This window comes from Colias philodice, chromosome 11 (assembly GCF_061535455.1).
Source record: "Colias philodice isolate Cphi_HAF_F1 chromosome 11, ilColPhil1 Martin Lab GWU primary, whole genome shotgun sequence".
NCBI lineage: Eukaryota > Metazoa > Arthropoda > Insecta > Lepidoptera > Pieridae > Colias > Colias philodice.
Window position 1 is genome coordinate 9,238,834 of NC_143096.1, and position 26,351 is coordinate 9,265,184.

The 26,351-nt window shown below is 31.5% G+C and overlaps 1 protein-coding gene across 1 annotated transcript in view; it reads right to left on the reverse strand.

Moving 5' to 3' along the window:
* LOC149484799 (very long chain fatty acid elongase 7-like) overlaps positions 1 to 25,871 on the reverse strand; it is a 37,692-nt gene extending 11,821 nt beyond the window's left edge. Inside the window, exon 1 of the mRNA XM_089701115.1 lies at positions 25,711 to 25,871. The gene's annotated coding sequence lies outside the window, so the exon portion shown is untranslated. The remainder of the gene's footprint in view (positions 1 to 25,710) is intronic.
* Between the last annotated feature and the right edge of the window lie 480 nt (positions 25,872 to 26,351).

A 26,351-nucleotide genomic window follows, 5' to 3' on the forward strand; every position in this document is an offset into this window, starting at 1 on the left:
CAAGGGCATTAACACGATGCGGTAAAAACAACGTTTATTGTGTCCGATTATGTAATTAAATCGTATCAATTATTATATGAGTGCAGTAAGATAAGACACAATATGTCATGTTTTTTTTAATTGTCTCTAACGATTTTTATTTCAATATTTATTCGGTACATGTCTTATCTCTATTTAATAGTCGATATCTGCTTATAGTCTTAGATTCCAATCGAGGGATGATATTTTTGCTTATTCAACATTATTTGAATAAATTCTCACGATTTAAGTTATCAATAAGAATATAGGCGATAAAATGAATAGCTTTAAAAGGTCCATCTCACTATGGTTCGTTAGATAAAATATATAGAAACCCTTTACATAAATATAATGATATACCTCCATCCTTTCCCTTTCTTCCTTCTTCCTTTACAGCCGTACAAATAAAAACTTGCTTATTCAAACCTTATGCAATGCATAGATATGATAAGAATAAATAAAGAATAAGGATGTCATAATTTCTTACAAATAAATTTGGAATAACGTCGATGTAACTATGCTCACGCTATGCAATAGGCGCGAAGCGGCAACGTCGCAATTCATTCACAAAATTATGAAAAACATTGAAATTGTCTACGGTTAAGCCTTGGTGCGTGCTTGGTGCTGTCTGTGGTGCTGTCATTTTGACGTTTGACTTCGTCGAATTTGTTGTGAAGTTTCATCATACGATGTTCTGTTTATTTATTTTTTAAATATTTATTGGAAATAATTTAAATATATCATTAAATATGCAAGCAAATGATAGATAACGCTATCCAATATCTGGAGAACAGAAGATAAACCCACCTTGAGATAGAGAGTTGCCAAATAACTGGTACTCAAAACATACAACTCCAGGCTTAGAAGATTTATATTTTCAACGAAAGTGTATATTATTGTGATAAGTTTAGAAATAAGTTTTATGTATGTATGGTTTGGCGCATGTTGTAAATAAATAAATCATTATAAATATCAAAAGGGTTTTTCATAATTTCGTACATTTTGACATTTCATACAAAATTTTCCATTTCAATAGGTACGTAATGAAATTATTAATTTGCTCAACTTTTTCTACTTCTCGTATTACTCTCATTGCTATTATCTCAAATTTAGATTGAAAATTGGTTCTAAAACTTGTAAAACACAGCACAATGTACTAAAAGATATGTTATAACTCGGTTATGTCAGACTTATACTAGGGTGGTAGCCGTAATAAGGACGGAATAGCATTAGTATGAATACTTATTACGAAGTTATACTAGGTTACATTTATTTCGTGTTTATTTGTATGATTTTTCCTTATTCTTAGTTTATTCTTTGCATAAAATGTTATAACTCGTTTATTTGTACGGCTGTTAGAGTTTTTACCCTAGAGAAGTGAATAATATTATTAATAGATTTAGTATTTAAGCTACATTAATCTGCAACCTTTGATGGTCAAAAGTCAAAACAATTACTAATTATGTACCTATAGTTTATCACCATATACATAATAAACGGATTGGAGTAATAATTTACCTACAATGGAAGTTACATTTTAAACGTTGATAGATAATTTATAAGTAAATGAATCGAAGCATACATTATTGGAAACACGAACTACGCGTTAATCGTGAATTTGCAACGATTTATAAATGCCGAGATCCTTTCGTTGCGGCGCAATTTCAAAATATAACGATTCTGTCGGTCGTCATATGAAATATTGTGAAAACCTACACCTGTTGCTAATTATTACTATCAGTTTATTAGCTATCATGATATTTCATGCAATTTTAACATCGTAATAAGTGAAGCAATTAAATATAGCTAATAGCGTCATAGAGAATTCATCTTTATTCTTTGTTTCCCCTTTCCTATTGCATCCGAAGAAGGTTATATCGATTGCGTATCGATTTTCCGCGAACCATAAAATAATGTCTCATTGTATTCAAGTCTAAACATTATCTCTGAATGCATTGTACATATTTTTCGCAACATTCATTCATACTGACACCGTATAGTTTAAACGCTATCCATTTACTGAGAGCCTTACCGCAGCTTGGTTACATTTGCAATGACTAGTCCACTCTTTAGACAAGGGATCTTGTGGACTGGTGGCTGCGGCTCTTTCAATATTTGCAGCAAGAATGCACTTTAAGCATAAATTCTTAAAGGTCATATTTGCTTATTAACATGATCTTTCGACACAGTCTCGGTTCGCTAGCTGTCCTAAATACCTCGGACCAAAGAGGGCCGTTCGGAAATCCCTACATCGGTAATTCGGTAGACGATTACAAAAGATACGTCCTATTGTACGAATAACTTTATATTTCATTGTTTTCAATTGATATCAGAGTATGTACTCATATCTTTAATCCCAGGAAATATTCGTGTATATTCAAAATCATTTCCTATCCATTTTAAATTTATTATATTATATCATGTAGGTAATGCACATTTTTCCCTAAAATCTTCAGTTTTCGACACAAAGTTAACTACCTACTAAATGCATATAATATACTATCAATTGTTTTCATTGTTTCTCTACAATACATAATGATTCTTAATACTTTTTTAAGTTCTTCCTTAAGTTCTTCCTTATCTTAGGAATAATTAGAATCAATAAAGGATGCATTATTAAATACGCTTTATATGATAATCTGCATTTCACGATGTTCATGTTCATTGCATAGGTATTCAATTTGCTTTTATGAAAAATATGTAAGGAAAATTCGACATAAAAAATTTATAACTGAATCTTCTTTATTACTGTTTTTGATCTAGTAACTCAGGCCTCCATCGATGTAACATAGTGTAAGTGATACTAGAGTACTTGAAAACAGGAAGGTTTCGTCACTCAGCTCAACCGACTGAGCAAAAACCTAATGACTTTACAAGTGCTTTACAATGACGACCTTTCCTTATAGATGCCGCGAGGTATATTAGTTTCCTTGCTTCATATGAATTATAGTTTTAGTGAGCAAAAATTATAATTAGGGCCTTCAGCAATATTAAAATGGCACACGCAGTGAGAGGAGCATAACGTTAATTTAAAGTTTTTGCAATGAATGAATATGACTTTGTTTAATGGTGTTACATATTAAATAAAAAAGGTATTTTAAGCTATTGCATAGCTTCTATCGCGGGCCTTGAGCGCGGGGACCGAATCCAGAAATTCCGTAACGAAAAAACCTCACGCTCCCCACACGGGCACGGAGGTGTGGCTTGAAGGCGTAGCATGCAATAGCTTTAAAGTTTTCTTTGCAAATATATCTGCACCATGCTTCCTTGCACCTAAAATATGAATGATGAAAAACCTGAATATTTAAAATTGTTTAAAAGCTATTGCTATTATCTATAAAATCTGTATCATTCAATAATTATGTAACACAATGACCTTGTTTACATTCTTCGCGTTTAACCTACGAAATTAATAAGCAAATATAAATTTAAGATTATCGATGTTATGTGGATGAAAACCAGTTCCAATACCTTTTACATAATACGCTTGCCCTGGTTTGGCATTTTCTATGTTAGGTACTCGTGTTGTTTATGATACGTCACATTTTTTAGGTTAAAGAACAATCTAGAAAAAAAATACGAGGGGATCTTGAGTTGGGACATAGGGCAAATGAATATTAACGTATTTTCACACGTAACACTTTTTTTGTGTACAATTTCGTATAATTTCGGTTGTAACTGTCACACTTTTATTTAATGACTATGCTAGCTTTTATGGTTTATGAAAATACACGCATGGAATTTTGAATTCATAGTAAATCGAATTTTGGCTATTTCATATTTTTCTTTTTCAAACTACATCGATGCGAACTATTTAGGTCCCATCCCATCCAGAGGCGGCTCGTGACAAAATTTTATGGGTGTTCACTTGAAATAAAACACTGAAAATACATGGTGTAAAGCAGTGCATTTATCAAAAAAAATTACTTATAAAGGAAATACATACGTCTTTCTTTTTGGTGTGCAAAAATATCTATAACTTAAAGCGACAAGACATTCGTAAATATCTGTTGTTGCTTCATCACAACCACACAACCACGGTGTTTTCACATGTTGTTCAGATTTAAACACACGCGTATATGTTTTCGTTTTTGTCGTACATTTTTGCGTAAAATCAAGTTCAGGCCGTGGCGGTCCCTTATAGACTACAAGCCCGCATAGGACAAAAATATGGGTCAAATGAACCACCAGGGGACATATCTAGAACGATAGCAGAGCAAAAAATAATAAGATTCATCACTATGCCGTCACTTGTAAGCTGTCCAACTGAGTGCAGATGAGAATTGAAAAGTACAGGTAGACTCGGTAAATTTTGGTCATATATTTTTGTACGGCATTCTTAACCATCGATAGATCCATTAAAAATAATAAGAAACCGCTCAGTGCCGTACAAAAATGGTGGTCCACCAAGTCGGAATTTTTATTTAATTTCCGAGAGTTACCGGGGGTAAATTTGGTCATTTGACCATGTACGGCATCTGTGTCATACTATTGCTATACTGCTTTTAATCCATTATTCCGCAACGCCGTACAAAAATCATGGGGACAAGGGGAAAAAATCGAGAGTTATAATCCCCTCTCTTTCCCCACTCCAGGGGGTCATTTGACACAACACGAAATAAATTTATTTTTAAAGTATTTTATGCATAGATAATATTTTTTCATGTGCCGTACATTTTCGTTGGTTCAAAGGGGAAAAATCTGAAAAAGAAAAAAATCCATATAACGAAATGTTTGCTTTATATTTTTATAATAAAATATAAATATACATTAATATTAAGAAGCTCGAGGTGGTTAATTATCACCTTGGAAAGTCGGAGTCAGGTGGAATGGACTCCGTTAAATTGATGAACTAATAAAAAAGCTATGAACGAAAAGATGTGAATTATATGCAATCAGTCCATGAATACAGGTAAAGTCACAAGCAAATGCTGGTAATATATACATATTCAAAATGTACAAGTAAAGCGCTTTCAAATGATACCAAACACTGCATATTTATCTTAACTTTATTTTTTTACTCTGTTTGTTTTGTCCGCTAGAGGGCGCCACATTAGATTTTGTGAAACCCCATATAGCCTTTAGCTAGCTGGTCGCTGGTTATCCAGTGAACAATTCAGACGCTTCTAATGATATGTCATTTGTCGAATTCTGATAAGTAGTTTAGAAGTTACGAGGGAATAGATGAACATACATACATGACCTGTAAACAACCATAACCCTCCTTTTGCTTTGCCGTAGTTGGGTAAAAATATGTTAATGCCGTACTGTATCAAATGGCCATAAAGCACCCTTAAAATTGTAGCTTTCATCGCTTTCATCAGCCTAAAAGATGTGGTCTGCACAAAAATGTACGGCATCGTTTTTTCCTAATTTATCTATGTTAATACTATTTAAAACAACGGATAAAGTGTAGAAAACTATTAATTTTCATTAATCTACGATGTTTAAACTTTAACAAAATTTCTGTTTTTGCATTTCTCTATAACTTTTTTTAGAACGGTTTCTTTTGAACGGCAATACTATACAACAATTGAATTTTACAATATCATGTTAAAAAAAAAGTTCCCGTACAGGGTCAAATGACCTTACAGCTCTTTATATCAAGAATTCGATGAAATTAAGATGATTATTGGTATACATTTAAAAGAACAATTATTTTTTGACGGCATTGCTTTTAATAGTACTTTTGAGTGCTAGATAATGTTTTGGAACCGAAGCCGTACTTAGTCAAATGACCCCCTGGAGTGGGGAAAGAGAGGGGATTGCAACTCTCGATTTTTTCCCCTTGTCCCCATGATTTTTGTACGGCGTTGCGGAATAATGGATTAAAAGCAGTATAGCAATAGTATGACACAGATGCCGTACATGGTCAAATGACCAAATTTACCCCCGGTAACTCTCGGAAATTAAATAAAAATTCTGACTTGGTGGACCAACATTTTTGTACGGCACTGAGCGGTTTCTTATTATTTTTAATGGATCTATCGATGGTTAAGAATGCCGTACAAAAATATATGACCAAAATTTACCGAGTCTACCTGTACTTTTCAATTCTCATCTGCACTCAGTTGGACAGCTTACAAGTGACGGCATAGTGATGAATCTTATTATTTTTTGCTCTGCTATCGTTCTAGATATATCCCCTGGTGGTTCATTTGACCCATATTTTTGTCCTATGCGGGCTTGTAGTCTAAGAGTCTATTAGCTTTACATTCAAGCCGAATTTGTAACGTTTTATCACACTTTTTAATGAACGCCACATTATAATTATTGTTCATTTTAACACTCACAAGTAATACTGATAACTACAGGCTATTTCAACACGTATTTTATAATTTTAATTAGAAAATTGCATGAATCGCGCGCGTGCATTGATGATTGAAGTTGACTCGAGAGTCGAGTGTTTGTTTATATTATAGACGTGGCAACTGGCAACGTCGCAATCGCTGTCCTGCCGGGCGGTGAAAACGAACCGGCAACGTTTGCGGGTGCGGCGCACCGAATTTTGCTACTTTTCCATAGAAAATCTTTTGTTTCACGCGCAGGGCTCTGGCAAAACCCTCTCTTTCACTCCTATTGGATTTCGTATTAGGAAATGTACTAAATCTTTTTTCATTGGAGCGCAGTCGTGAGCGCACCGCTTCGCGCGTTACATAATACAGACTTAGGTATTATACAGGTGTATGGGATGATGGAATGATGGATATATTCATGGGTATTAACAGTAGTTTTAAAGATTACGATTGATTTTAAATAGTAATAATTAATGTTAATAATTAAATTAAGGAGTATGATTTTATTATAATTATTTATGGGAGTTCACTGCACCAGCGCTCCTTAGGGCGAGCCGCCTCTGATCCCATCAGTTATTATTTTTAAATTTAATATAAAATATAATGAACATCAATCCATCTTTAAATATCTATCCTAACGGCTTCTAAAAAGTACCGTATCAACCGTAGAAAGTACAATATTACTACGATGAAGTTTTTGAGTACTTCAAAGAGAACCGAAATCATATATTATGTACTACGTACAAATATTTCAATGTCTGTGGTCGGTTCATTTTATAATAATAGACTGCGGTCGTGTACATGCAACGGCGCGGGCCCTATGATTTGTAAGTGGTCGCCATTTTTGAAAAACATGGGTTATTGACGTAGACAGAGAAACCAATAGACAAATTGATATCTTATGTCGCATTCACACAAGAAAAAGAGCAACTTATGCCGGTGTTGTGTAAAGAAATGAGAGAGAACGATAAAATTTTTTGTTTCACGCAGCGTGCCGCTTTTTTCAAGAATAGCAACCTACTTTGATAAACAAAGTTTGACAGCTAGCTATCGTCTTCCATAAAAATATAGTTTTTACATGTTCTAAGTTACGTAATTCATGGTATGTTTGGTTTAGAATGATTTAGACTTACTGTTAATACCTTATAAAATAATACCATGGTGCGGTGTAGCGTTAAAGGGTGTAAAAGTGATAGTGGAACGAAAATGCCTGGATTGTCTTTTCACTCGTAAGTATACAACTCTTTATCAGTTTATAGGCCTTCATGATATTTCAGCGTGTTAATATATTGTGTATCACGTGCTGTTGACTTGAATACATTGTTTAAAAACCACAAAAATAACAATTAAAAATTTTAACCTAAAAATTTTTGTGTTGCCAACTTTTCTACAAATTGTTACCCACTATTATGAGAAATAATAATATATATTCTGCAGTGTGTATTTAATTAAATATCTGAAATATTCAATGGCTTGTTCCAGTTTTCCTGAACCGGATAATTTACGACAAATTTGGATTGTAGCTACAGGATGAACAGATTGGAAACCAAAACCGAAGGTTAGAAAGTATTACGGCAATCACCACCACCGCGACGCTGCCCCGCCGAAGACAATGGACACTCTTGGTTCCAACATTGAACCGGAGGGACGTAGTTAAGAGATAATTTAAATGTAATTTTTTTATTACAATAAATTATTATTAAGTAAATTTCGTTTTTTTTTGCGCCTTCGCGGGTCGGTCAATATAATTAACGAGTGTAAGTATCTGTTAATACTTTCGAAAATAAACATTCTTTTATTTTTTTTATTTTATTTTATAAAAAACAATAAACAATCGAGTTTTCATCTACATTATCATTACATACACATTATGGGGATTATGATAATGATAATCTAAAAGTAATATGTTTATTATATACTAGCTGCGCTTCGCGGTTTCACCCGCGTGGCTCCACTCCTTTTGGTCTAAGTGTTATGGTACAATATAGCCTACTATAGCCTTCCTCGATCAATGGGCTATCTAACACTGAAAGAATTTTTCAAATCGGAATCAAAGTAGTTCCTGCGAATATCCCTTCCCTCCTCACCTTCACCCCGTCCCGCACTACGCCTCCTCATTGTATTAAACAGTATACCTACTATTTTCTGTAAATTGACACTTTTAAAAATTCGTTATATCTTTTGAATGGAATATCGCGGACTTTCTTGTAGATATTGGTCCATTCTATAATACCGTAGAACATTTATTTGTTCTATTTTCAAAAGATTCCGCAGCGCACGCGATGACAGAATTTTTATTAAGGATACATTATTGCATTTTTGGTAAGGATCTCTAATTTTTTTGAAAATGCAATATAGCCTATGTTGCTCAGTGAAGATGCAGCTTTCTAATGGTGAAAGAATTTTTGAAATCGGTCCAGTAGTTTATGCGTGAAAACCTATACATACATAATTACAAACATTTCCTCTTTATAATATTAGTATAAACATGTAAGTATGTAATGTGGATATCTCATTATTATCCACTTATGTTATGTGAATAATGATATTGAGAGATTTGTATCTTACAAATTGCGGGGTAAATTTTCCCTCACACGGTAACCCTAAATATTGTGACGTATTCTTTTTTATCTCTTTCTGCGACACGCATTGCCGGTGTCTATTGGATTCTCTGTCTACGGTTATTGACCTGATAGGCGGGAAATCAAAAAACAAAAAATCAATTGTTTGAAAAAAAAAAAACATGTTTTATCACTGTTGTTTTGATTTCATCATTTTTTTATCTAATACATACTAATACTTACTAATAAAATACAAAAAAAATAAGTAATTTATTTTTTTACATAAAATGACGCGGATTGTCTAATGCGTTCGCAGATGAAAATAACACGGATTAAATATTTAATTCTTACCAAACGAGGTTTTTTCCAATCAATGATTAATGTGCGTTTTATTTGTGCTTGAAAATACCAGTTCAATGGCATTCAATATAGCAAAAAATATTTTATAAATACTTTGTGTTATATTATATTTTAATGAAAATATTAATGGGAAATAGTAGGTAATAATAATTTAATGTAGTTTTATGATGACGTCTTGAATCTTTAATAGTTAGATAGGTATGTATATGTATTGACGACGCGGTTGGCGCAGTGGTAAAGTAACTGCCTACTGAGCCGTCAGGGCAAATATTTGTGTGATGAACTCAATTATTTGTTCTTGGGTCTGGGTGTTATCTATATATTATGTATTTATTAAATATTATATTTATCGTCGCCTAGTACCCACAAAACAAGCCTTAATTGAGCTTACTGTGGGACTAGGTCGATTTGTGTAATAATGCCAATATTTATTTATTTATTTATTTATAATTAACTAATTTTCTAACATTGAAAAATGACTTATTGCATAAAAATATTCTAATGTTGGATATGGGGCATTATCCACCTGTTCCGTTAAATTCTTTGGATCCTGGGTTCCATCTTCCATTAATAATAATTTCTGTATAAAATTGTAGTTTGTACCTATACGTATATTTATTCTCAATTGGTCCATTATAAATATAATAAACATAAAGTTCAATGTTATATTATTTTCAATTCTTATTAAATGCATAATCGCTCACGAATACAATTATTAACATAAACAGCTTATAATAGACGTTACTAGCAATGATTTTAATAATATATGTATAAATTAAATCTAATATAAATCACACAACATATAACATGTTTTTCTACAAGTCCGTGGCATTATACAAATATTTTTAAACTGAACATTGCATGAAAAAATACATAGAATACAGGATATTCGAAATTCAAAATTCATTTAACTATGGCATAGACAAAGAGAGACATATAGACAAAGATTTTAATTATATTATAATATAATTTATCGAACTATCGAACTCTCGATCGAACTATAGTTCGATGTTACACAGATAAACTAAACTCGATTGAATTTAAAGTTACATCGCACCTTTCTTTCGGACAATAAGTAGCTGTTGCGTAGTGGGCACTGGGCAGTGGCCGCAAGCTAAACAATTCGGTAGTAAAAACGAGAACAAGCTCGAAATGATTTTATCGAGCAGAGAGGAAGGGCACAGATTATCTAATACCTTCTACGTAACACGACCACAAAATATTCTTGCTAACTACATAACTTGTTTTTTTTTTATTTGACGTAGCGTTGCACAAATTGGACTTCATTTGTTTAAATGGATTGTTCTATAGTTAGTTTTTTTTATGAAATTATCTAGGAAGAGACTAGAAGGATTTATCTTATTTATTATTTGATCAGGTTGATGAAGTAATTATTAAAGAAGAAGTATTATAAATGCCAAATCGACGTGGTAAATGTATTTTGTCATCATTTCAAATTAGTTCACCAAATAATTAAAACACTTAAAATTTTAAATTGCATTTTTGTTAATGCACCTACGTATTAAGCAGTATTTTAAAATTCAAAATTGGAAGTAGGTATCTTTTCAAAGGTCACATGCAACGATAGCCTTCGAGCTTAGCTTCCGTTGTCAAAACGATGATGCACTAAACGATGATGAAAATTCTTAACAAGAATTTACACGAAACTTCTATAATTAGTAAACTAATCAATCAAAACTAGTCATTAAAATTTCATTAAAACGAATAGATTCAACGAGAACTCAAACTCAAACATTTATTTATTCAATTAGACTTCTTCGAGAAGCACTTTTGAAACGTCAATACATATTTTTTACATTTGCATGGGGGAGTGGGGGGAGCATCCAAAGATGGCGAGTAGGTATATTTTCAAGTTTATGCCAAATCTAATCACACAGAGGCTGATTCAAGAATTTTCTGCCATATTTTTCATTCTGTCAAACACAAAGACAGTGCAGAGATAATTATTCTAAGCCCTGACACCGATATTTTTGTATTAGGCCTTTATTTTTGGCATAAACTTGAAAATATACTCGCCATCTTTGAATGCTCCCCCCACTCCCCCATGCAACTATTTCACTGTACGAACTATTGAATCGTAAACAATGGACTATTGTTAATTATTTAAAATAATAATTTAAAAAATATATTCATGAGTTTTCAATCTATAGTGGTTTAAAGTTAACTCAAAAATGGACCATTTTCGTAAATTTTCTAAAAAATCTTAGAGAAAGTGTAAGAAATGCTATATATTCGTGATCTACTCAATAAGTTCTTTCATTTGATACCCCACGCGGCATGTTTTGGAAATGTTTATTTTTTTCTTTGTATGCCATATTTAATTACCGGGGTGCGGGGAAGGGGACCACAAAACTGGTTGGCAACATCTGTCTATAGGATGTCTGGGATCTATACAATATATATCAGAAGTCAGATTTAGGTCCGCCATTTATGCAAACGAACATCTCCTTGGAGCCTGCTCTATATGTGACAAAAGAGCTATTCCCGCATCAGTGGTAGAGCGCCCCTTTGTGAAACCAAACTGTTTGGCGTGCAGTAAACCATTTGATACAAAATGACTACATAATTGGTTTAAAATTAATTTCTCGAAGACTTTGCTCAAAGTTGGTAAAATAGAAATTGGCCTATAGTTATTACAGTCTTCTTGGTCACCACTTTTAAATAAAGGAATAACAGCTTTACTAAACTTTAATAAATCAGGGAATATACCACAGTCACAACATTGATTAAATATAAACGCTAAATGGTTGGCAATGTTTTCTATGATTTGATTGCGTTAAAACCGAGCCTTATGAAGTGCAAACAGCGCGCTAAGCGAGCAATGTAGACATTTCATACTAACCCAATGGCCTACTTATATTGCTAGCAAGCATCTAGATAATATGTAATAAATATCCACCTACGATCAAATTATATGGGGATTTTAATCACAATTTTTTTTACATGATTAATAGTTATTGACAAAGGCAGCGAGAAGAAAGAAAGCAAAGACAGACCGTAGGAAGATATTCGAAAATATTTAGCGCATATTCACATTTCACATTATTTGATTATATTTGTTTTATGAATATAACCTAATATTTACATTCCGTGTGCGACAACACAAAATATGATTATTTGTTTATGTTTCTAAGTTTCTGTTACTTCGCAATGGACCTATTTGATACTATGAATTTTTATCTATTTTTTTAGGGAGGTACTTCTTCTACTACTACCTACTTGTATTCTGTGTTTTTTTCACCTATTGAATGTACTATGTCTCTTATAGTCAGCCTTTTTTTTTACAGGGGGTGCAGTGGTATCTTGTGTTAATCAGAAATCTTCCCATAGGTACCTAAGTATATAACTTAGGACCTACCCATAGAACATGCATTAAATCCATCACCTTATGTTGTGTATTAATTAATTTGAATACAAAATTAATCACCTCCATAATGTTAATGGAAACATTTTCGTTGGCTCTATTTAACTTTTCGTAAAGAACAAGTTGTGATTGCCAATCTATTATACATTAGATAACATGCCAATATTTCTGTTTTTGTTGCTTCATTACGTAATTTAATAGGCCTATGTTTTTAATCGATGGTGGATTTAAACGTTGCATAAAATGTTTTTTTGTAGAACGAATAGTATAGCATTGAAAGTAATTATTAATTACACCTAAATATGTAATGATTAGATAATAGAGCAGGCTCCAAGGAGATGTTCGTTTGCAAAAATAGCGGACCTAAATCTGACTTCTGATATATTATATTGTATAGGTCCCAGACATCCTATAGACAGATGTTGCCAACCAGTTTTGTGGTCCCCCTGCCCGCACCCCGGTAATTAAATATGGCATACAAAGAAAAAAATAAAAATTTCCAAAACATGCCGTGTGGGGTATCAAATGAAAGAGCTTATTGAGTAGATCACGAATATATAGCATACTATATACATTTCTTACACTTTCTCTAAGATTTTTTAGAAAATTTACGAAAATGGTCCATTTTTGAGTTAACTTTAAACCACTATAGATTGAAAACTCATGAAAGTGTAGTGTAGCCCACTTTCAACTAAACAACCAATTTTGTGGAACAACCATCCGCGTTTATAAGGCCTTTGTTTTGGGAATTAGAGGCATATAAGTACACTTGTAATACATACCAAGACAATGAATTAACGCATATTACGTAAAACGAGAAAAGGCAACAGTATGAAGATAAAATGTAACAGTTACATAATTAGATACTAAAATGCAGGAGGTGCATTCTAGATTAGATATTGGTCACTTTCAGATAAGTTTCGCTTCATAAACTTTTTTATATTAATTCGAGAATATTGCTCTACATTTAGAAATCAATTTATTTGTGTTTGATTCAGAATCAGCTATAAATTAGAGAACTATTATTTTTACTATATATAATTATATACTTACTATACTTATAACTTATTTTTACTAAGGTAGTGTTTACAGTATCTTCACATGAAATTAATATTATATCAAAAGCTTGATAAATAAAAATGTTACGTCCACGTCATGTGCGGAGCTACGGCGGAAAACTGATTCGGATTACGTTGCCTCCTTGTATCCGCTTGTAATTAATTGACAAATACAATATACTATTGCATCTAGAATGGATCCAACAACATTATTAGTTAAAGATTAGTTATAACCGTTACGCAAAAGACAAACGCTATAAGCGATTTTAAATATGCATTTAAAAATAAAATTAAATAAATATTCATGCATGACATAACATATAAATACTACAATTCAATTAAAGATGGTATTAAAAATCTTTAACCATATTGCCGGAATAAAGAAACAGGTTTTCAAATAAATGTATTAATTAGTGAACCAGGGGCCTTAGACAAAGTAACAATTAAAAAACGATAACGAAGATAGAAAAGGCAAAAATGTATGGGATTGACATACGCCGCGTTAGATCACGTGGTCTATCTAATGTCAATCCCATACATTTTTCCTTTTCTAACTTCGTTATCGTTTTTTAATTGTTACTTTGTCTACAGGGCCAGGTGCTCTTTTCAAAGCCTCTGAAAAATGTTAAGGATCACGAAATTTTACAGGAAAATTTTTCCATTATATCAAATATTTTTGTATACATATTATATTTAATACACAGTAATCTATTTATTTATTAAGGTATTGCACTTGATGTACGATAACGTAGATTATATGTAAAGTTTTCAGTTTTTACAAGAGTAGGTATGTAACGAATTTACAAGAGTAAAAAGTGCGCTCAGTGTTGTTATTTGAGTATAATTTTTATTTATTAATTCCTTGATAAAGTGCGTCACCTTAAGTGACTCTAGATCCATGTTTTTCTTTTATTTTAATATGTGTATCCTTATCAGATTTAATAACAGTATTTTATTTTGTATTTGTATGTATGTTGTTTGACGTCGTTGTGTTAATAATAGTGTACAATAAAATATGCGAGTATCAAAGAACTACTCTGTATTAAAATTAATATCTGAATCTAAAATAAATAAACTTGACATTAATAAGTATGGCTTTTAGCTATTAGCATGAGAAGTTAAAAATACGTTTATAGAATGACCATAGAAAAAATTAGGCCTATAGGACAGATGTAGGTTAAAGATGATTTACGAGGTACCACCTGTTTTATGACTGGTATAAAGTATTAATATTAATATACTTTCACAATACTTAGCTAGGCCGTTTCACATAACATTTATCTGTCCATTAGATATATCAGATTGCTTCATCGAAATTTAATCATTTATCTATAAACATCAATAATGCTCTGAACAGTCTTTGCGCCCTAGGTCATCCAGTATAATCTACAAGGAAAACCGAAAGCATAATAGATGATAATAGTCAAGATCATTTAATCCTGCAATTGCGATTTTACGTAGAAAACAGGAAAAACAATGCAACGTATTGAAGATCACCTTAAGGTCTAGAGCCAAACGACTCTAAAGAACTTAACTGCATAGGAAATTTATACAATAGTGATTCTTATTTAAATAGCTTTAGTTATTAAAGTGATATCTGAGATATATGTGAAGTTCGTGTTGTTTCGACATTGATTTTAATTGTTAGTTTGCGCTTAGAATACCTACTGTTAACGAATAATTATGAAAGTCATTTCGTTGGCTTGATACACGTGTAAAAATGTTTTTTTAATCATATCACGCGGCTCTGATTTACTTATGTAACGTGTATGCTGTAATAGTAATTAAGGGCAGACTGTTTCTCCACATAGCAGTTTAGACAATGATATTAATGAGATTCAAATTGGTATCGTTGTTTATATTTTTTTTTGTGTGGCCTTTGAAAATCGCAATTTCCGAAAATGATGATTCAAAAATATTTTGAGCTATCGTCTAAGATGTATCTGGATTTATTACAAAATGGTTTTTAAGCTAATGCATAGCTTCTATCGCGGGCCTTGAGCCCAGGGACCGAATCGAGAAATTCCATAACGAAAAAGCCTCACGCTCCCCACTCCGACGGACACGGAGGTGTGGCTTGAAGGCATGCTATGCAATAGATTTTTTTTTTAGTAAGTAAACAACACAGTAGACAAACTTGAAACTAGATTGATGAATTTTTAAATACTAAATCCATCCAGCCAATTTAAGACGTATTCAGTGACAAAACTCACGAACTGAATAGCTATATGAAGATAATAAAGATTGTAAAATTCTATGAGTCTATTAACCTGATAAAATTAACGATTTAGAAAAATATTTTAGCATGTCTGGGTCACGTCTAGAATGTGTGTTAATGTGAAATGTACTTAATTCGTAAAGAGCTAAATCAAAATAATTCTTACGAAACTATATAAAGAAGACTGAACTTGCAGCAAAAAATTTAAAAGTTCATCGACTTATACACGATTCTTTAAATGCGGAAGAATGTTACCGAATTTTGTTCGATACTGAAATTTTTTTGACTCTGTTTGTCCTTGACATTACTATGCAATTAACATTTATTGCAACCTTTCGCAACTTTCTTCATGTGTATGTGACATTTGGATATAAACTCACATGTCAAAGCTGCGGTCATATCAGCATAAAAGGTTACTTCCCTAGCCATTGAAATAGCAAGGATTTTTCAAATCTCCTTCAAATTAAGATTTTTTTTTACATTTTATGTACTTCTAATCCTTCCCCGCTCTTTATTAAAAATAGAAGAAACACTAATAGTGTTTTATCGACAACATGTACCTAATCAATAAACGTTCGCGAAAATTCCATGAGAGAGGCTTTTTCGAAACCGGTTAAAATATAATATGTACCGCCTTTCATAACGATAAGTGATAATATCGGAAAAATGTTGTAATAAAATGCTGACGTAGGCGTGAGTGCTAAATTCTGGTTTAATCGTAACTGTAGTACGGAAAAGCAAATTTTAATACTTAAATATAAGGAAGGTTTCATTTCCTAGGTAGTTCATACGATATTGCATTACTGCCTTTAATGCTTATAATGTAGAATTAAATAATTCGTATATTTTTACGTTATAAATAACTCTGTTTATTTTTGTCTCACTTGAATTGAATGATGTAAATGGTAATTAAACTATTGAAACGTTATTCAACAACCATACCATTTTCGTCAGTAATTGGCGTTGAATTTTGGAAGATAAATTAAAACTTTGTTACACTACGAACGTAACTTTTACTATAGGTACACGACAATAACTACCGTGACTAATAATAGTATCTAATAATAGATGGTATCTATTCGTCATGAATGTAGAAGCTGAGATTCAAGTTATGGTAACATAAATAGTTCCGAATTCCGTAGTGTGGAGTAGGCCACTGGGTCAGAGCAATTTTGATGCAATGAAACTTAAACAAAACAAACTCAACTAGTCGTTAAGCCGCATAGGATTTCACTTTTTTAAATGAATGAACCGTAAAAGTCATTTTTTGATGTTGGAGCGACGTTGATCTTGCATTGTTGTGATTGAGACTATAAAATTATTATAAATGCTTATAAAGATGATTTATCTATATTGTATACTAATATTATAAAACTGAAGAGTTTGTTTGAACGCGCAAATCTCAGGAGCTTACTGGTCCGATTTGAAAAATTCTTTCGGTGTTAGATAGCCCATTTATCGAGGAAGTCTATATATATCATCACGCTAAGACGAATAGAAGTGGAGCACTGCGGGTAAAACCGCGGAGCACAGCTAGATAATTATAAGACAATAAAAACAGTAGATACATAAAGTAATCAATCCTTTGAATGATTAGATGATATTCTTTTACAACGGACATGAGGCGTTATTTACGATAGAGTCTACTAAGTTGGATAAGATTACACATATAATATTATGAAATACATGCATATCTATAAATATATTATATCATTTATGCCATGTTACCATATGGCAATTCTTTATATTATATGCACGATTTAAGGTAAATTAGTATATAATATAACCTATTATATTTTTAATTTATTTTTAAGCGGCTACATGTTATTATATACATCTTTTTGACAAACAATTTGAAAGTAAAAGGGAGTAAATAATACTGTTAATATTAATCTACTAGACGACCGTGTCGCAAGTTTTATGAGATATAATGTTAACTATAATAATATTATGCCGCTCTACACCGACTCTATCGTTCAATAAAATCTCTAATTTTTTCAGTCAACCCATCTTTAATAGATTTTTTAATAGACTACATTTATTATAAAATTGGTCTCATTCTATTATCACGCCGCTACAGGTCGACCTATATTCGGATCTTAGACCAACATGTAGACACTCAGAGATAATAAGCCATTTTAAATATCATATGTACCTACAATACCTATATTTGTTTGCTTATTACTAGAGGGTAAAAAACAGTTAACGATCTATTTTTAGACATGTCGAATTAACACAAAAAAATTCGTTAAAATAATTCGCAGCATTTTGAAGGAGTTTATTTAAAAATGCTATGATACGAAAAATATAATTTAAATATAATTGCCATAATATTAGTATGGTTATATAGACGGGGATTTAATTTAGAAAGAATTATACCGCATGATAGATTTAGTGGAAATTGCACATTTCCGCCTCGGTGCTTTGAGAAGACGTTATGAAATATGTAATGATTACAAGTAGCAGTAATTTGAGAGTTATTTATAACAAAATGTATGGTAGGGTGTACGTGAAGTGAACGGATCTAGTTACGTCATTGTACCGAGGAAGTGACAAGTCGGACAAGTGCGTAGTGCACACTATGTAATTTGTCGTACTACATTCACAAGTGTATCAAATTTTCTAGTGTACTTTTCTTCTACCTGTAGTGTGTACCTACCCTAATAGATGAAAACATGTTATTTGTGGAAAATATTCGATTTTATGCGTTATTTATTACAAACATTGGTGAATAATTAATAGAAATAGGTACATAGTATGAATCGCAAACGATATATTTGACCCGTAGGTTCAATGTCAATAAATTAATAATTGAATATCGGTTTCTATAATCATAAGTAATCGCACGTAGTATTTAAAGGATCCAACTTTATGAAAACAAAGAATCAAATGTTACTATCAAATGTTACTAATAAATATACCTATCTTTTCGATAAAATAGCTTCTTGATAATTATATCAAGAAACTATTTTATCGATTCCATTGGGAATTAAAAAATCATAAAGTTTCTATAATAATATTATAAATATGATTTCATATCTACTATTCACGGTGATAAAAATAAACAAGACATAAACGCGCTATAATTCGCTATTTTTTGTAAAGATATACTTTTTGAAGTAAGACGTCCGCGTCGGCACTGCGTCAGCGGAAGATATCTTTGAGATAATTTCCCGTTTATTTCAAGTACAATATTGTTTTAACGCTTGTTACGGAAATGTCACAGAATTTCGAGAACTTTTGTTTCACCTTTTGCCCTTTAGCCTATAAACCCGGAATCATCGGATGCGAGCCTTGGAAAGTAAACGACTTTCACACAACTCACTAAGTAAATGCTTTATACAATTGCTAAGAGAAACATTGTATTTGAAACAGTACTAAAACAAATGATTACAATGATTACAATCAAGAGCCTTACAACCATGAAGAAATTATGCGGTTACACCAATTACCACTTGTATTAATTATGTTATTTTCAGATGAAGATTTTCCGTGTACAAATTTTGGTACAAATTCTGATTAACCAATAATATAGAAGAATGGAAATGTATTTAGTAATTTATTTCTTGTCGTAGAACATTCTACGAGCCGACAAAGTGCAAAGAGCAATTAATCATAATAACTCTACATTTATAATTGTAATTTTAAGAAAAAGCATTCCTTCATAGTAAAATTAATTATTATACATATTTCTGTCGGAAACTAACCCAAAATAGAATGTATAATAGAATTTTAACATTTTAACTTAAAGAATAAAACTTTCAACAAGACATATACAAGAATTGTAACGAGAATAAGCTTAATTGAATCGTTATTGGTTGACACTTGACATAATAAGTAAAAACATCTCGTAACTATACAAGATTGACCGTAAAATCCTAGAAGCCAATCATTGTTACTAAACTTGTTTTAACGTTTTTCCCATAAAATAGACCTGACTCTTCGATATGTTTTATGTATATTTCTTCCTCTGCATAGTTTTTGTTTATGTGTTCAGACTTCAGACGAATAATGATGACAGAGATCAATAACCTTCTAACAAATTTTAAAGTCTAGATTCGATCGTGTTTTTGAATGATTGAAGTATGTATCGCGATATGATTATTGGTTGTATAACATGAACATGAAATCGTGTTTATTTTTTATGCAAATTCTATATTAATGGTTAAGGTCAGTAGGAATGCTTATGTGTGATAATAATAGAAGTTAATCTTTATAATGATGACACATTAAGATTAGTTTATGTTATAGGTTATAGTGAGAGTAGACAATTTTAAAGAAGATTTATAGAATCCGGAACGAAGAAAAGTGGAATGTTAAATGAACAATTATTTTATATAAAATAATTTAATTACACATGAACGGAAAATATATAATTATAATCGAGAAGAAAATTCGTATACTTCTTTATTTATTTATTTATTTATCATTTATTCAGGAAATTATTACAATTCTTAAGACTAAACAATTTAAAAATGATATATATATATATATACTTAAAAACTAAAATTACATTGACATTATGAACCTATTTTATAATATAGTTGGTACATATAATTATAATATGTTTAATGTATATTTTAGAAGTATAGGTATATCAATTTTAATAAATAGCTTTTCATAAAATTTATTTTTCTTATACATACTATATATTTACATAAGTCCTTGTTTTTCAGGTCACAAAGTCAAGGTTTGAAATGCACTCGTGGAAATTGTTAATTTGTTTTCATTGTTGTTGGTTATATTTTGTATTATTTAGAAGGAAATCGACTATACATGTATTTAAATTGATTAATCTAATAGGGATTGAATCTAATTGAATCTAATTGAAAAAAAAGCAATGGCTTCATTGTAAATATATGGGGTAATTACATAATAATAACATAATTTATGGGGTGATTTAAAATTTCGATTTACAATGTAAAATCCACTTTTACCAGGATACCTTTAGGCCTTCAGTGGACGCCGGACATATCGCCGGGTAGATCAATTCGTAACTATGTGATCTCCACTATGATTGATGTTTCTAATGAGTAACTTTCGTTTTAGTCAGTGGATCATATAACTTGTGAATATTATATACGCATTATATAAAAACATGGAATATTACTATATTTAAATTCACATTATGTGAATTCACACGTTCGTCTGGAAAAATTTTCGCTTACGATGGGAAAAAATATCCTAAAGAGCGAAAAACAAAATATGTAAATATGATATATTTTATTACGAGTTTTTTTGCTGTTTTTCATAATCGGGGGTAAAGACCATCAATTGAACCCTTTTTGTCCTATTTTTTCCTATTAATATTATAAAGGCGAAAGTTTGTATGTATGTATAGATGTTTGTTACTCTTTCACGTAAAAACTACTGAACCGATTACAATGAAATTTAGCACACATATAAAGGTAACTTGGATTAACACATAGGATAGGTTTTATCCCGGAAATCCCACGGGAACGGGAACTATGCGGGTTTTCCTTTGAAAACGCGGGCGAAGCCGCGGGCGGAAATCTAGTAATCTATACTTATAATAAATCTGTAGAGAGGCCAATTCTGTACATGAAATATATTTAAAAAAAAACTATGAAGGGGTGATAAGGAATCGCTACTGATGCCAAAAATGCAATCAGTAAAATTTTTGTCTGTCTGTCTGTCTGTCTGTCTGTATATTCGTTATAGAAACAAAAACTACACGACGGATTTTAACGAAATTTGGCACAATTATTCTTCATACTCCTGGGCAGGTTATAGTAAAATAATCATGTAAATCGGTGTAGAAACACCAAAGTTATACATGAAATACGCTATAAGTCATCGCGCGTGAATTACATGCCATAAGGATTATTTTTGTGTATCAGTTGCCGCGTTCGACGCGCTTCGCGGCGGGAGCTATAGGCGGCGGGTCCGCACCCGTTTCGCGTTGTCACGGCATCACGTGTGAACGGCTGAACCGATTTCGATAATTCTTTTCTATTATATTCCTTGAAGTACGAGGATGGTTCTTATGTAGAGAAAACGTAAATATGTACCACGGGCGAAGCCGGGGCGGACCGCTAGTAAATAATATTTGCGCAGTCTAGCATTGATTAAATTCATATGTATCGATTTATTCGATCGATTAAGTATTCTGAATATTTTCTAAAACATTTAATTAGTTTTTGGTGATACATTTTATTTTCTTATATATTAGGGGACATTGATATTAAGGATTTCCAATTATTGGCAAGTTAAAACAAAGTGAAGTCAAGTCGGTAAGGGTCCCAATAACGAAGGCCTTTTACAGAGTCAATGTATATGTATAAAGTAGAACTCCAATACAAATAAGTCACCTTAATTTGAGTTATAATAATGAATATTCTTCGTATAAAATCACAGAATAAATCGAGCATATTAAGTAGAAAGGTAAGCTAGCTGTTACTAGGGACATTCACCTACTATTTTTGCTAAAACCCGACTTTTAGAAATAAAAGTGTTAAATGACCTCCTTGTTCTTTCTATAGATACCATTATCGTATATACGCTAATTTGTAGTTAACCTATAAGAGTCATTTTAAATTTTTACTTTTTTTCTATTTTGTCCCATTTGAAAGAAAATTATTGACATGACTAAATTTTAATGTATTTAAAAATCTACTAGTATATTTATAGTGTCTAAATATTGAATTGTTGTTGCATTTGTTAAGACATAACCTTTAGTTGTTCCGTGTCAGAACTGCTTATTGAAACAAAAACTAATGTTTCATTAATATTATCATAACTTTAAACAAGTTATTTTTGTAAATATACATAGATTTTTATACATAAGCATGATAGAACATTATAGAAACATTTATAAATGAGAGTAAAAGCTCTATAAAAAGCTTAATTTTCAATAGCAGTACAAATATTTATATTAAATAGATATAAAGACTTACCTCAGATAGTATTTAATAAAATTGTGTTTAACCGATTCTATAATATATTTAAAGTTTTATAAAGTATTGCATATAAAAAGAATAGCCTTGTGTACTTAGTACTTGAGAATTATGATAATATAAGTATTTAGATCAATGCCTGGGCTTTGATCTGAATAACATATTGGTATAAATCATCTTTATAATATAAAATGACGCGCAAAATGTTTTGTTAAGCGCATAACTCGAGAACGGGTGGACTGATTTCGATAATTATTTTTTTATAATATTCCTTATAGTACGAGGATGTTTCTTATGAAGAGAAAACGTAAACATGTACCACGGGTGAAGCCAGGTCGGACCGCTAGTGGTTTTTAAAATGATGATTATATTTGCCAAGAATTAACCATAAACGAGTAATGGCAATATCAATGGACAGTTAACAAAACGTATTCGTTCACACGATTGTTATTCATTTGCGTATAATATTTTTGCATTGTAATAAATAATTATTGGTTTTTCCTTTAATGTTCCTGATGCTTTATGCAAGGTTCTTGCAAGAACTTGTTACTTGAGCTACAGATGATCTATGTCATGTTAAACTAAGTTATTTTTTTTTATTAACTTAATATTTTTTATCTGTTAAAACGAATCAACGAATATGACTACATAACAAAAAAGAAAATTAATTATTATTTTTTATGAAATATTATTTGCGTATTACATTACCGAACTAACTATTTTTGTTCAGTTCACATCATCCATTTATCATTATTAATTTGTGAAAAAATACTACGTAAAACGTATTTCAGATAAAAAAATAAACAAACTAACGCAAAATATAATTTATTGCGTATAACCGACATCCGTTTATGTAATGTATGTACATTGAGATAATATTACTACGTATGGAGGAGACACCACGAACAAAATCTGTGCGCCATTTTTTTGCTCTAACTAAGTTTTAAAAATTATTATCTAGTTAGGTACTTACCGATGAAAAGTTATGTTAGTCACTTTTCCGTATTATTTGTATTATTTGTGCAATATCGTAACACACACGAAGGCATATTTGATGCGTTTCACTTTAAAACGAATAAAAAATGAGCGTGCAGTTAAGCCATATGGCTTATGTTGAGCGGAACATAAGAGCGTATACGCACTATGCGGGTAGCCGCATTGCGGGTAGCCGTCCGGCTGACCGCAAGCACAATTATGTACGTAATATTCATTTCTATGCGCACTGTGCGGTCTGCGGTAGCCGCATCGCAGTGCGCATAGAAATGAATATTACGTACATAATTGTGCTTGCGGTCAGCCGGACGGCTACCCGCAATGCGGCTACCCGCATAGTGCGTATACGCTCTAAGTGATGTAGGCGGTGTCGTCTCCATATGTATATCTCAATGTGTATGTATGACATTTGTATGTAACTGTCCAATAAGGCTTGATTTTACTCACTTTAAAAGGACATATTTAATTCAAACTTTGTACACTTATAAAGGATCGACGACACTGTATTAATTTCATGAGTTTGAGCATTTTTTCTACTTTTTTTTACCTGTATTATTTAGCCAATAGGACGTGATACTAAAGGAAATAAATAGGCTCTGGATGAATTTTTTTATTAGATTGAAAATGACGTCAACCATATTTTAGCAAGTTTAAATTATTAAATGTCAAGCTCTTCATTTGAATATATTATTGCATGTATTTATTACCTCTATAATTATAGAATAAGTTACCGCCAAAAGTATTCGTTGTCTTCAATTTTCGTTAGTTTTTAATCACGCAGGATATAATTATTTATAAGCAGACTTTATAATTATTATGGTTGTACCTATGTAACTCTATTAACTTTTTTAACTTTTATTTTACCGCTTCCGTAAGGCTGTTTTGAAATTGGTATAAATTATTTCGGGACTGATTGGTCCATAATAAATAAACCTAAAATAATAATTTATATTACAAACAAATAATCTAGTAGTAAATATTTTAATCATAGAAATATGATAATAAATTGCAGCGTAGTTTTCGTAGTTGACGAAACTATTTTAACTTACTTAGGTATTGTGAAATACATTTAAAAAAAACAATGTATCTATATATATAAAACTCAAAGGTGACTGATATAGTGATCTATCAACGCACAGCCCAAACCACTGGACGTATCGGGCTGTTTGAGGCATGCAGGTAGATGTTAGGACGTAGGCATTCGCTAAGAAAGGATTTCCCGAAATTCTTGCGGGAACGGGGAAAAACGGGGATGCACGTACAAAGTCGTGAGCGGAAGCTAGTTAAATATAAGTATTTTCAAGGTCAATGTAAATTGCACTAAGTATTTATGTTTATATTTAATATTAAAAAATAACATGAAAAAGTTCTTTTAGTCCATATGCAAGATATTTTTGGGAGCATTTTAAGATGAAGTAATATCTAAAAATTTAAATGAGTTCGTTATCGTTAATGACACTTTTTACACATTAATAAGATCATATTAAAAGGCGACATACCTATTGAGCTTAGAAAGTTTAGCTATAGAATTTTTTTATGTATGTTCTTGCTTTAAAGATTTTGTGTATGTGTTACCTTTTTGCAGCAATGATTTAACCTTTGACTTGGAATATTATAAACTTAGAATAAAATATTATAAAATTTTGGAAAAAATATTTTCATTTTATCATATTCAAGAGTTTAGTTCTAATTCAAATATATTCACTCAAGATTATATGGTAAGTATACAAAAATAAAAAAATTGTATGTTTTATTAAAAATTTCAGGTCAATCCAATAAAAAAAGCTTATTTGACATAATTCGTCTATTGAAGCATCATTCTAATAATTAATTGCACAACTGGGTTACTATTGTTACACTTATCAATACAATAAATTTAAATGATCTTACAAATATTAACTAACCTCGTACTGCTGAAGTAGGCACAAAACAAAAATTGTTATGTTTATTTTACGATCACCCACGATAAAAATCTAACGTAGAGGACGACCTACCAATACCGTGGTTCAAAAGCAACTAACTTGATTTAGAATTGAGCTTACCAACTGCAACCATCGTCTTGTCTTGGGGTTCTACACACCGAAACCTAGTGTTATGCAACGTCGTACTATGATCATAACTTGGTAGGTGTCGAAGGTACATGTGTTTTGCAAGTTTACGTTTTGGGACAGTTTACCCGTGTAAAGAGCGCACAAGTTGCCTACTAAATCCGTATTTAGTAGGCAACTTGCGCGCTCTGTTCATTTTTTAGTAGACAGATTTATTGAGAAAAGTTCCATCGTTTCTTGTATGTAATTAACGATGATTTAATGTTTATAAACTACATTAAACTAAAGTAGAGCAGATTTACTTCTATGGTAGAGTCTGATGGTTCGGTAGATATGCATCATATTCTAGTATGTTCGTAATAAAATCTTTTAAAAAGTTTGATGTGATTTAAAACTGAGAATCTTTTATCTTTTAAAATAATCATTTAAAAAAATAGACAATAGTTGGGATAAACCTAACAAGAATCTGTACGTGTGAATATATTATATTTTACTGA